Genomic DNA, 14,145 nt, shown 5'->3' with positions numbered 1-14,145 from the left:
TGCATGTAATCTGTGCCTCCCTCCTCCTATCCCTGTGACTGTGAGTCTGGCTGGTGGCGATGCGGGGTTGGATGACTCTGTTGTGTATCCTCCAGAGAGGGCTCCATTTATCACACTGAGAGAGAGGAAGAGATGTTGGTGGGAGGTGTCTGGTGACATGCATGGGCTGCTGCACTACACACAACTGTACTGTTACTGTTACTGTGATGCTGCAGAGAGGAAACGCTACACTGACTCCACACCCCACCGGTCTGGGCAGCAGGCTGTCAGTCAATGGTGGAAAGTAACTAAGGCGCCGTTCACACTGCGTTTTGGCAACGAAGAAGAAGTCAGATAGGCCTTCCGTTCAGACGACAGCGGCATTTTCGGGGGTTAAAAACGGAACGATCTTGAAACGCAGAGTGGGGTGGAAAAGCTGACTCCTCTCTCCCCTCGCGTCACCGTGTGAGCAACAGAAACGCAAGAAGCAACAACGCATGCTAGTCTTTTTCTCTCCTACTAATACATAGTGAATGCCTGACTTAACACTGTGGCTTGCTGGCTGAGGGGTTGATGATTTGGTTTTACGATCCGAGTGCCCCGGCCGGGACACAGAGTGGGGTGGAAAAGCTGACTCCTCTCTCCCCTTGCGTCACCGTGTGAGCAACAGAAACGCCAGAAGCAACAACGCATGCTAGTCTTTTTCTCTCCTACTAATACATAGTGAATGCCTAACTTAACATTGTGGCTTGCTGGCCGAGGGGTTGATGATTTGATTTTACGATCCGAGTGCCCCGGGTTCACGTCCCGCTCGGTTACTTCTTTCCGTCACAAGGCAAAACGCAACAGCGATATCCCGGGACCTCTACAGAGCGTTGCCGTATGTATGGGGCCTAATTTTGAGGTACAGTATTTCTACTTTTCTTGAGTGTTTCCATTACTTTTACTGGGGCAGCAGTGGCTCAGGGGTAGAGTAGTCTCTCAAGAACAGCCGAACTGAGCTCGAGTTACAACTGAGCTCCAAAGCGACAGAACTTTTCCTTGACGATGGCGAGCCAGATTGGGGGTAGAGTTACCGCTAGAGCGCCCGGATGGGAACCGTGAGGTTGCCAGTTCAATCCCGGGCTCCCCCAGAGTTGGAAGTGTTGAAGTGTCCTTGAGCAAGACTCTGAACCCCTAATTGCTCCCATGAGCAGGTTGCTGCCTTGTATGTATGTATGTATTTCCTCTGCCATCTGTGTATGAATGTGTGTGGGTGAAGGTAATGCAAAATCTATATAAAGCGCTTTGGATAAAAAGGCGCTTTATAAATGCACCATTTGCTTTTTACTTTACTTACTTCTACTCCACTATACTTTAGATCCAAATATTGTACTTTTACTCCACTACATTTATTTTAAAACTTAAGTTAATAGTTACTGTACTTTGTAGATTGATTATTATTACAAAAGACATACGTTAAACACTTCAACCCTATATACTGTACATTTCGGCCTTTTGAAAATAGCCGATCTATTGCCGATCTGCTATTTTCAAAAGGTGTTTATACATTTTAAAACTTGAAATGGGACATTCAGCATAATGAGTACTTTTACTGATACTTTATGTACATTTTGATGCCAATACTTATTGCAAGTGCATTTTTGTATTCTGGACTTTTACTTGCAACAGAGTATTTCTACATTGCAGTATTGATAGTTTGACTTATAAGTAAAACATGTTTTCCCACCACTGGTTGTCAGTGCTGTGGTGACTTCACTGAGACCCCCAGGCCCTCCCTCCCGCTCTACCTCCCTCAGCAACCGGAGTCAAGGTGCCCTTGAGCAAGGGACTTAATTTAACCTCTAACGTCTCCAGGGTAGCTGGTCAGGTGGCAGCAGTGAAAGGCTGCAGGTTCAATGTGCTAGAGTTTCCATGCGGGAATACATTGAATGACTGTGACATGCAAGTTTACACACCAACACATCGTTGTTGTCGGGGGGGAAACCCTGTATGTCCAAAACTGTTCGTTTTGTATTTATCATTTAAAAAAATGATTTAAACTGGTGAAAATAGACGATCTACAAGCACTTGTAGATTGGCTATTTTCACTAGTTGTGTGCCACAGTCTTGTGTGATGAAGCAGGGCTAAAGAACATACTAATCTGAAACTTGGAGATACCTGTACGAGGTTTCTGCCCGACAGTGACGACATGCATGTACATTTGCCAGAGGTACATAAGTACAGCATGAGAGCCATGTAATCTTTTATCCATTCGAGAGTCAATAACAGCATAAAGCACACACCATCGATGGATTAGTTGAACTTTTGGCAAGAGGCCAAGACGTTCTTCAGTAGGCTACATATGGAGAGTGTATAATAATAATGCATTGACAACCAATGCATCCAATACTTTTTAGATTTAATTTCCAATATTGCAAATAATAATTACACTTTTGTTTGTACTGCAAGGCACTTTAGATTAGAAGAGGCGGATATTTACATATAGTTGTATTGTGTTATCCCATAACTAATAATACCGTATTAACATTATGATAATAATGTTAGCGCAGTCGTATCTTATATCCAATAATACCTGCATAGGTTTAAAGTACAGGCAAGTGAATTAGTATCAAAAGTAGCAAGTAGTTGCAAAAATACATATATGTGTTAACTCTTTCTGTGCGAAAACCGAATAATCTCGGTTCTTTTTTCCATTCCAATACTAATTTTTTAATCTATTTCGCTTACCCTGAGCTGCTAGTAGCGACGTGGGTGGTCCTGGCTCCTCCACCGCCTCCCAACGAGCCATTCTACATGTCCCGATGATTTATTCCATTGAAAATGGTTCAGAAAAAAGTTTAGAGCCCCCCCAAAAAAACGCTGTTTCAGCAAGACGTATTAAGGATTACAAGAACCGACATTATTCGGTTCCTTTAGTAAAATGAATTAAATAATCGGAGGCCTCCGGTCTAATTTAGCATCCTAGCACAAGGCCGCGATTCTGTGTTTACACGGCCCGTAATGGGAAGAAAAGGCCGCGCCACGCCGCCCACTCCAATAGAAAAACACATCTTTACAGCGGATTTTCTCCGGATTGTGTTCCGAGGCCAGCAGACAAGTTATTTTGGCGGGCTGAATAACTTTAGATCGCTCTTCTAAAAAATTATATAGTCGATTGCTAACTGATAGCTAACTTCCTCCGGCTCGCTAGCATAGCACTCATTCGAGTGAAAAGCCAAGCCAGTTCAGGCTGGCGACCCGGATGTGATAGTGAATGCCTACGGGAGAATGGCTGGCACTCTAGCGGCACCTAGCGGCGCCCGGCAGCTATTGAGTTAAAATGTCCATCTGACTGTGTTATGTGGGTAAAAATAAGAGAGAACTAATGTCTAGGACATCTGATCTAAGTAATGTCAGAAAAAAGGATGAAATGTCCCCGGTGGCTAGACACTTTAATACAGAAGGACATGATGTGTGTTCCCTGAGATTCCAATAGAGACTGTACAGCCTTTTAAGAGAGGTGGGGACGAGAGAGATTCATTTTACAGAGATAAGCTTTTGGGCAATTGGGTTATACGCCTTACAAACCCCCACAAAGGTTTAAATGTAGAACTGTTACTGGGTTGTTTTCATATCATTTATAATCTTTTGACTGAATGAAGAGGCTGTTGTAGTTTAAAGTTGCATTCATGTAAACCTAAAAGTAAACATGTAACAGCCAGTGTAACATGAAACCTTGTATTGTATTATATTGTATCTTGTCACCAGTGTAACATAATAATACTTGGGTTTATTTTATACTCATGAGAATAATCTAGGCAAGGATAGGTATGTACACTATGTCTCTGATTTATTTTTTACAATATATTTATCTATTTTCCAATTTCGCAGATTTCTTCATATCTGAGTCATATATATATATATATATATATATATATATATTATTATACAGTATTATTAGATGTATTTGTATTGATTTATCAATTATTTTATACGGTTAAAATGAGGCAGTCTTAATAAAAATATATTTCAAATTAAATAATTGTTTGCACTGCTGTATGTCATGTAAAATATAATTACATTTAGGCTGTAGTGTTCTAGGCAGAACAGCAGGCACCACCTCCCCAAGAATATTAAGGCATGCCTTGCAGGGACGTACAGAGAATGTTAGAGAGGCATGGGCTGACATTTCTAAAAGGGCCTTTTGGTGAAAATATTGAAAATAGCAGACGCGGCGCGTTGTGAGCTTGGAGGTCGGCTATTTTCATTACTTGATACCACACTAAACTAAGCATAAAAAAGGCAATACTGGAGATGTGGAGTACAGCATGGATTTCTACACAGTGAGGGCAATTCTTTCAACATACATGTAAGATGCTGCATTCAAGTTAAGGAGAGTTTGGACAAGGCAATTCTCCTGAATGCTGCCTTCAGGTATGGCATGGAAAGAACCGCAATCATGGTCTGGAGAAGGCACTTTTTACAGGCGGGTAAAATGGCAGGGGCTTTGTTGTCTATGTGTGCACGCCAGATGCCCTGCAAGTTATACCTCCAAACCTGTTTTGCTGTAGGCCTGAAAGCTCTGGGTTTAGTCCCGGACCTTGTCACCTCATAGAGCTGCTCCCTTCTCTTCTAATGCATTTGGTTCTCAAAGTGGGGTCCGGGGACCCCCAGTGGTCCTTGAGGGAGTTCCAGGTGGTCCCCAGCCAAATGATAGTTAGGAATCAAATTGACCCTTATGGGTTTGTAACTCTGAGAGTGTACAAATGGAACCAAATGGACTCATCAGTGACGGATCCATTTGGTACAATAAAAATGTAGTTCTCAGAGATAGAAATGCCATTAATGCATGTCAAACTGGGGGTCCTTGAAATGAAAATGGTTGAGAATCACTGCTAGAGCCTTACGAATCTTCTCTTATGGGGGTCCCTGGCATATCTTTTCAAATGGGAGTCTGCAGGCTAATAAGTGTCAATTTGGGGGTCCCTGACATGAAAACGATTGAGAAACACTGTTCTAACGCCTTCAGTTACTCCTCTCGCTCTCTCTCTCTCGCCTTGTCTAGCTGATTCCAACAAATTCTCCTCTCCATGAAATAAGACAGGCTGGCGGTGTTGTAGAGAGAGAGAGGGAGAAATTTTGTAAGGCTATAAAAATGAGTCCTCCATGGGGAAATAGCCACAGCCGGCAGTATTAAGATCTCTTTGACTTTTAAATGGCTTCCAATCTCCAGCTAATTGTTTTGAAGCCAGGCAAGTAACTCCCCAGTGAACCAGTCGCTAGTAAGAGCATTAGCCCGGAGTTGGAGAAATATTTCCCTTTTTTCAATCTTTGAAAGAGAAATACCCCCCCCCCCCCCACACACACACACACACACCTACCCACAAACCATTTCACCACCACAACCCCATTACTACATCAGTCTTTGATAGTATTTATTATCTTATTTAATTCTCTCCTTTTCTCTTTTTTCCCACCCATTTTGGGTTTCTAAAATATGTTTGCTTTATCCATTTAGCTGTGAGAGCAACAGCTTACAGAGCAACAGGTAAGATAGTAAATTAAACTAAGAACAAAAGTTCTAGATGTGTTGATTATCTAGCTCAGAATTGTTATAGTTCGCTTCATAGTAACGAAACAGTGTCAGTTGGCATACTTTGATCATACTGATGCATGAATTCTGTATTCGGTTACCAGTTTATCCATCCATTTATATTCTGTATGTTCTGTATTCTGCATCTTAGTTATATAAACACAGTATCCTCCAACAATAGCCCAGGCCTTTCTAAATAAAAGATTGTATATAGTCTATGGTCATTCACTATAATTGTCTGTGTATGTTGAAGCCTTTTGCATTTAAAAAAATATTATTACAGTGTTTGGTTGAACGCTTGATTCTGATTAGTCATTCATTCATGGAATTCTGCGGTCGGTTATTTCTCCACAACTGTGCTCAAAAACAGCTCACCTGCTTGAATGATAGCCAGTGCAAAATGTATGCTTATCAACAACAGATAAATATTGTCTACTGCCATCAGTTAATGTCAGCTTTATTTGCCAATACCGATATTGACCTAAACTTAAACCCTTCTTAGTTGAGTCCCTTAGGGCTCTTTACAAGCTCACAATGCAACACGTTGTGTAGATCTACTATTTTCACCAAATGTTCGCTGGGTAACCTTTTCTTTCTTTCCTTTTCCTTTATTTAACAGGGTATGCGAGCTGGGTTCATATGGTTAAAGTGATAATCACTTCCTATGTTTCAAAAGTTTTTGTCTTGCATTTCAAGATGGTGGTTTTGCAGCGGAGTACTCTCATTTGTTCATCTAGATTAGAATGCCTAATTCTGTTTAGTTCCCCTGCATCAATTATAGGATATTTTTGTTATGAGAAAATGTTATTCAATTTAGATTTAAAGGGAAAAATAAAAGTTTAGATACCCCTTACACTTCAGCTGAACATTACTAAAGTGTGAAAGTTAAAGTTGTGAAAGTCATGTTTACAGTATAAGATTGTGCCAACCAAGTAGTGAACCATTGCAATTCGCTTGTAGTCTAGCGTTCAGCCAATAACCTTGACCAGGATTAAGCATGAAGTCAAAGTCATTGAAATCAAGTGTTTACATGTTGACATTAAGCCAAGGGGACTTTGGAGTAAAGTGCTGCCATATCCCTTTGTATGGAAGTCAGGCTGAGCCAAGCTAGTCCCTCTGATATGGATATCAACATAGAAGAAGCAGAGAAAGCAAGTTTTCCATATTCATATTCTTCCCTAAACAGTAAAGAAACCAATCGTCAGCTTTGATCTGAAGCATTGGTGGTTGTGTGTGCATGCGTGTGTGTATGCGTGTGTGTGTGTGTGTGTGTGTGTGTGTGTGTGTGTGTGTGTGTGTGTGTGTGTGTGTGTGTGTGTGTGTGTGTGTGTGTGTGTGTGTGTGTGTGTGTGTGTGTGTGTGTGTGTGTGTGTGTGTGTGTGTGTGTATGTGTGTGTGTGTATGTGCGCGCGTCTGTGTGGTGTGTGTGTGTGTGTGCGTGCGTGCGTGCGTGCGTGCGCTCACACACAGCGGATATGAGAGTTGAAAGCTCATCCACTGTGGCCAGGATGTAATGGCTGATGGTGTGTCTGGACGGCATCCAGGAAGTGTTGAATGTGAGGAGAGCTTTCCATCCTTTGAGGACGTCTCTTTTAATCATGGAGGTTGGATGCTGTGGGAAGCGGTACCCACATGGAGGACAGGACACTATTAATTAGACTGCATCCCGATGGAGTCAACACCCCACCTGGTAATGATTAGATTGTACTGTACACCGTGTTTCTATCGTTTGCACTGCAAAATCCCTTAGTGTTCATTTCATTCCGAGGATAGTTAAAAATGGACCAGAATAGGGTGTCTCTTTCAAATCAACGCAGATGTCACACACACACACACACGCGCGCATGCATTCATTCACAGCATGCGCGATTGCGCGTGCGCGCACAACAAAGTCATCAAAGTCAGTCTGCATCCTAAAATCTGTTGGTTTGAACACTTCTCAGCCGAGAGACTTACAGAGTGACGTTCCTCTGCTAACCCCCTCCTTCTGTGTCTGTCTTTTCTTTCTCGCACTCCATCTTAACACCCCCCCCCCCCCCCCACACACACACACCCCGCCCCCCTCACACTTTCCACCGTTCTCTCTTCTTGTTGCTTCTCGCTCATTCTCTCTCTCTCTCTCAGTCCTCCTCCCGCTCTCTCACCCTCTCACTGTCTCTGCCTGGGTGTCTCTCTCCCTCTCCCTCTGAACGACTTTTGTGGCAGAAACGGTTTATTTATAGGGCCAATTAAATCCGGAGGAGACTCTCTGGGCTTTGGGAGAAAACATGTCTAAAGAAGTGGAATAGTTTTACATGTTTTAATCTGGAGGCATGCGGGAGCTGTAAAGCGCTCATCATCATGAAGGGTAGATGGATCTTGTTTGATCTCGTAGAAAGCAAGCAGTACGTAAGTGAGGGAAGAGTGAAAGGAAACGGGGAGATGTTTATGAAGGGAGAGAGAGTTAAGAAGGGAATAAATTGAGACAAAGGGAGAGAAAGGAAAAAGAGAGGGGTGGTCTTCTCGTAAGCGTGTACAAGTGTTGTATAATTCCTGTGAGAGGAGTATATATATCCCAATGACATCTGCAGGAAATCGTCAGGGTGGAGATGGAGAGGGAAGGGAGGAGAGGAGAGGAGAGGAGAGGCCCACAGCCATATCACACTTTAGATCTGTGGTTTTCAACCAGTGGTCCTTGAGGAGGTTTCAGGTAGTCCCCAGCTAACTGACGGAGGCTCCAACTATCAAGAGTTAAATTATTGTTAAAGACATTGTGCCGTGATTCCCCCCCCCCCCCCCCCCCCTGGATTCAGCTACTTCCAGCATTCTTTCCGGGTGCCACTGAGCGTCTATACAGCAGACGATTTTGGTGCAACGAGGAAAGGGAGCTTCTGGCGTAGTACAGACGGCTGCTACGGCGGCAGGTTGATCTATCAAGCGCTGATCCTTTCCATTTGCCATTGTCATCTGCCGTAGCCGTCCAAAGCTTAATAGCCTATTACCTCTGTGGTGGTGACCCAGCTGAAGTTAGCCACACTCACAGTGTTGCTGAATGGTAAAAAGTAATTATATCAGTGCATTTCAACTGGACATGCTGACTCAGAGGCTTTCAGCTTTCAGGACAGGAAGTAACCAAAAATACACAGGGAAGACATATTTGCTTATTATAACCACACCTGGGGGTCTATTAGAGCAGGGTTTCTCAAACCTTTTTCTACCCCCATATTATGAGAGTTTTTTTGTGTGTGTGTGTGTGTGTGTGCGCGTGTCGCAACAACCTCACTTTTTTAAGCGTTTCTTGATTAAAATATATTCATTGTTTTTTTGTTTGCCAATGTGCGACCCCAATGGCACCCCACATTGGGTCGGGACGTTGGAAAACCGCTGTAATTGAATAATGTTAACTCCATAGACACATACAAAACAGAAAAAGTACAAAACAATGGCACCACCTCTTTCTGCATTACTTAATTTACAAGAAGTCTACACAATTAGAGAATCTGAAGAATTATTTTGATCATGGCTTGCCTGTCATCTCTCTTATGGTACCATATCAATACAGCATGGAATTGTGGACAAAATCTTATCCAAAGATAAAAAATTTGTTTTGGGTCTGAGAGCTTAAATGTCATCAAATGGTGGTCTGTGGCTCAAATGCCGAATAAATAACGGCCCTTGATATGAAAAGGGTTGAAACCCACTGCTTTAGATCAGTGGTTCTCAACCTGTGGGTCGGGACCCCCAGGGGGGTCCCCAAATTATTTTGGGGGTTCCCCAGATGATTAACTTAATGTGCAACATGTTTTCTCTCTCAACAGTAAACAAACCAACATAGAGTTTTAGTGTACAAATTGGTCAAATTGTCAAAGGCAGAAATTGTGAAAATAGCTGATCTATACAGTACATGCTCACAACACCCCTGAGCTTGTAGATCTGCTATTTTCACAATAGAACCATGTTATACAAAATGTCATTCCCCAACTCTTAGTGCTCGTACCGTGGGGGGGTCACCAGTTAAAATATGATTATGTTGGGGGTCACGGCCTGAAAAGGTTGAGAACCACTGCTTTATATCACCTTTTAGGCTTTGCCCCAACATCAGTCTCTTCCTCCTGTCCAGTGTCGAACCATAGCTTACCTCCAACGACCTACAACACACATATGACAGGGGCATGACTGCTAAATGTTGCCCATGTTTCGGTGCCCCGAGAGACCGAGGGTGGGTGGGGGGGAAAGGAAACTGGTGGATGTATCTCTGGCCCCAGACGCCACATGACAGAGCCCAGGTTATGATTGGCCTGGCTGACCCTGACAACATGACTGATGGGCTACTGTCTGGCAGCTGTGCATGGGCACGCTCCTGCTGCTAATCTGTTAAAGAAAGAGAGGGGGGGAGTCAGTGGTCAGTGTCCAAACAGGGTGGATTTGGATCACAGCCAAAAGACAGGTTGATGGAGATAGAATGATAGATATGTTTGACATACACAGGATGGTAACTTGTCAGTAGGTTTCCACTGGACACACACACACACACACACACACACACACACACACACACACACACACACACACACACACACACACACACACACACACACACACACACACACACACACACACAAAAGCACTCATTATGCAGAATGTCACGTTTCAAGTTTTCAAATGTATAACATAATGTATAACATCATTTTTTGAAAATAGCAGATCTACAGCTACAAACATTGTGAGCTTGTAGATCTGCTATTTTCGAATGGCTGAAATAGATACAGTATAGGGCTGAAGTGGCTTTGTAATAATCCAAATTTACAGAGAGACTAGTAACTAAAGTTTTCAAATAATTGTAGTGGAGAAAAAGTACAATATTTGCCTCTGAGATGTATTGGAGTAGAAAAAAAACTGGAAATACAAACAGAAAAAATACCTAAAAGCTGTACTTAAGTACAGTACTTGATTAAATGTACTTAGTTGCTTTACACCACTGCCTAGAGGCTTACTATAGGTATTATTTGGTAAGGTTATGACCAGTTGTAGAATAATGGTGACTGCAGAATAGTTGCTACTGTTTTGTTCTCTGAATCTTACTGTTGCTTGAACCGCAACTCGTGTTCAAGTTGTGAAATCAGAATATTGTGGTCGACTGTGTCAAATGCAGCGCTGAGGTCAAGCAGCATTACAATAGCACTGTCTCCTGAGTCAACAGTTTAAAATGATATTTTTTTTAACAGAGTGGATGCTGTGCTGTATGCATGCCCTGAACCCAGACTGGTGCACTTTTAGGGATGCGTTGCGTTGTTGTCGTGAAATGGTTGTAGTTGCCAAAATTTGACCTTTCTTAGAACCTTTGACAGGAAGGGTAATTTAGTCATTGGCCTGAAACTGGTGAGGACTGTCCGGTCAGGGTTTGTTTTTTATATAACCGGCTGAACCATTAGTGTTTAAAATATGTGACATAGTCTGAAGTTCCGAACCGAGACTGTTTATAATGGGCAGGATGCTAGCTAGCACCCAAACTGTCAAAAGCCTCTTTAAGGAGGCCTGAGGGAACAATGTCAAGCGAGCCAGGTACTGTATGATGGTTTATATATGGGGAACTTATCCAGCAAACAAGGGAAGGACACATCAGGCTAAAACTGACACAAAACAGCAGTGGACATGAGAGACAGGATGGTCATTAGTAGATGAAAATGTGTGATGTATTGTCAGCTACGTTATTAACACATTATTTTAGACATTATTTACATGTTGTTAATAGGGACACATCTAGACTGTTTTGCTTATGCACTATTGTGAGTGTTATCCGACAATAAAGCCATATATAGGCATATATGGAAACACTGGTGAATGCTAACCTGTGAAATGCATCCTCCCATGAGGAAGCGTCTTCACCGTGAGGACGTGTCTTCAAGACGAGGACGCTCGGAGAGCTCGCCCTTGCTGCACAAAAGGGACAACGCCAGACGGACAGACTATTAATAGTATCTAGTGTAGCTTGCTACCATTATCCTAATGTTACCTGGCTGCAGCCACACCTCCTACCAGTGGCCACAGCACTGAGGGCAGTGATACTGATGCCAGCTGAGCTGCTGCATTGCTGCCAGGATGAGGGTGCAGGCCAAGGAGCTTTGCTACCTTCTCCATGTCCTTTTCTCTCTTGTCTTTTCTTGCAGCCACTTCATGTTTAAAAGGCATGATGACTGCTCGCTTTGCTTGCTGATGAGCCGAGTGTGTACTTTTTGACTTCAGAGTGTGCGCCTAAACTTGGCTAAAAGTGGATATATCATCGTCACATGATCGAATAGAGACTTGACTTAGGACAACAACATACCCAGCAATTGTCATTGAAACAAGAAATTATTAATTTAACTGAATAGTATTCATATTCTAATTGTTGTTGTTAATTGAACCATGACATGTAATTGGGTTTGTCTTTTTGAGGGCATGACAGCATGATAGCAAATGGCATTTTTACGCAAAAATGTAACACAAGTTCTTTACTTTGAGCACATGCAGGCATACCTCCAAGGGGGCAATTATCTGAATCACTTGCATGCATGGGCCCATTCTCCATCCAGCACACTGTTGGAGGGCCTGCTCTCTCACTGATGGTGCAACCTCACTGCCTGCACCGTCTATATTTACATCCCTGGGACTGACAGCTGGATCCACACTGCTAGCGTCACCATGGCATGGCATGTGCCTTTTCCCACTGCCCCACAGGGTACCTCCTCTATTTTCAACCTACAGTATGTGCCTTATCCCACTGCCCCACAGGGCAACTCCTCTATTGTCAGCCTATTGTCAGTTGTGCATTGTCCATTACATCAGCCAAATGCCCACAGGACAACACTGGACACAATAGACAGTTATAAAGAGAGAACCATAGACTTTGCACCGTGCGCGTGTGTGTGGGTGTGTGTGAGCGACTGTGTGTGTGTGTGTGTGTGTGTGTGTGTGTGTGTGTGTGTGTGTGTGTGTGTGTGTGTGTGTGTGTGTGTGTGTGTGTGTGTGTGTGTGTGTGTGTGTGTGTGTGTGTGTGTGTGTGTGTGTGTGTGTGGGTGGGTGTGGGCTTGCAAAGCTATCTTTGTGGGGACCTCATGTCCCCACAAAGATAGTACAATCCAGGGAAAAAAACGTGTGGGGACAAATTAATACGTCCCCACAAGGTCTTTAGGGGTTAGGTTAAGGGTTAGGGTTAGGGTTAGGGTTTAGGGTTAGGGTTAAAATGAATGGAATGTCCCCACAAAGATAGTAGACTATGTGTAATGTCCCCACAAAGTAGCAATTGCAAACGTGTGTGTGTGTGTGTGTGTGTGTGTGTGTGTGTGTGTGTGTGTGTGTGTGTGTGTGTGTGTGTGTGTGTGTGTGTGTGTGTGTGTGTGTGATTGGTATGCACACACAAGTGTGAACAAGAATGAAGTATGCATACACAATAAATGTATATGCAAACATACATACTATATACATAATGATGAAATCTGTGCACATGCATTCACAAGCATCAAAGAGACACAAAACGCACGCACGCACGCACGCACGCACGCACGCACGCACGCACGCACGCACACACACACACACACACACACACACAGCATTCTAGCAGCTTCAAGGCTCAACTCTGGTGTAACAATAGCAGAGAGAGGGGACCAGGCACTTATACAAGCCCATATGGGACACACACACACACACACACACACACACACACACACACACACACACACACACACACACACACACACACACACACACACACACACACACATTGAGAATGTTTTATTTGGAACCTCGGAAAATAACACAGACACAGAGGGGAAGAGAGATTTAGAAGAAAAGGACGAGAGAACACTGGGAAACAGCAGTTTCCTGATTATGTAATTTTCTGCTCTGTATGTCAGTAGCACAGTTAATTCAACTCTGTAAGCCATACGACGTCTGGTGAGTTGATTACAGTCCAAAACACGTCCCTCCAGCCATGGTGTCAGACAGCAGAGCAGGGTCATTGCCGTAGTATAGAGACCACTCTATAATACTTTATAATAGAGTGGTAGTGCTAGAAAACACATTGCATGGGGACTTCACTCTACACTTGAAGAGAACATTTGATTAGTCTGCGTCTGAAACACAATTACCTAAGACTGTCAAGTATTGGCCAGAAGCATAGAATGTATTTAGGTGAAATCTAAAGGAGTTTGATACCATTACTGTATGTCTCGAGCCCGGCGACTTTTGCTGCATGTTATCTCCCAATATTTCTCCCCATTTCCTGTCAGTCTTTTATAAAAAAAAATGTATCCACAAGTTTCCCCGGGGGTTTACTGGAGACTATCAGGACCAAACTTCCGGGTTTAACAGCAGACATACAAGCTCACGTCGCGTCGCAGATGCAACCCGTTGTGAGCTTGTAAATCGGCGGCGGAACCTCGATGCAGACGTTTGCGCAATGCACTATGGGGCGTTGGAAACTAGTGGATATAATGCAGAAAAATATATAAAAAAGGTGCATTGGGTCAAGGGCTGAAGAAAGCATGGCATTATGAGATTCTGAAAATGACGGCTGCACCTGAGCTTCTTCGTGGACCGAAGAATCTTTTCCAACAGAGAGGAGAACAACAGG

Source organism: Nannobrachium achirus, assembly GCF_963921795.1.
Source record: "Nannobrachium achirus genome assembly, chromosome: 2".
NCBI classification, from domain to species: Eukaryota; Metazoa; Chordata; class Actinopteri; order Myctophiformes; family Myctophidae; genus Nannobrachium; species Nannobrachium achirus.
The sequence above is the reverse complement of the archived record's forward strand: the minus strand, read 5'-3'. Positions refer to the sequence as shown.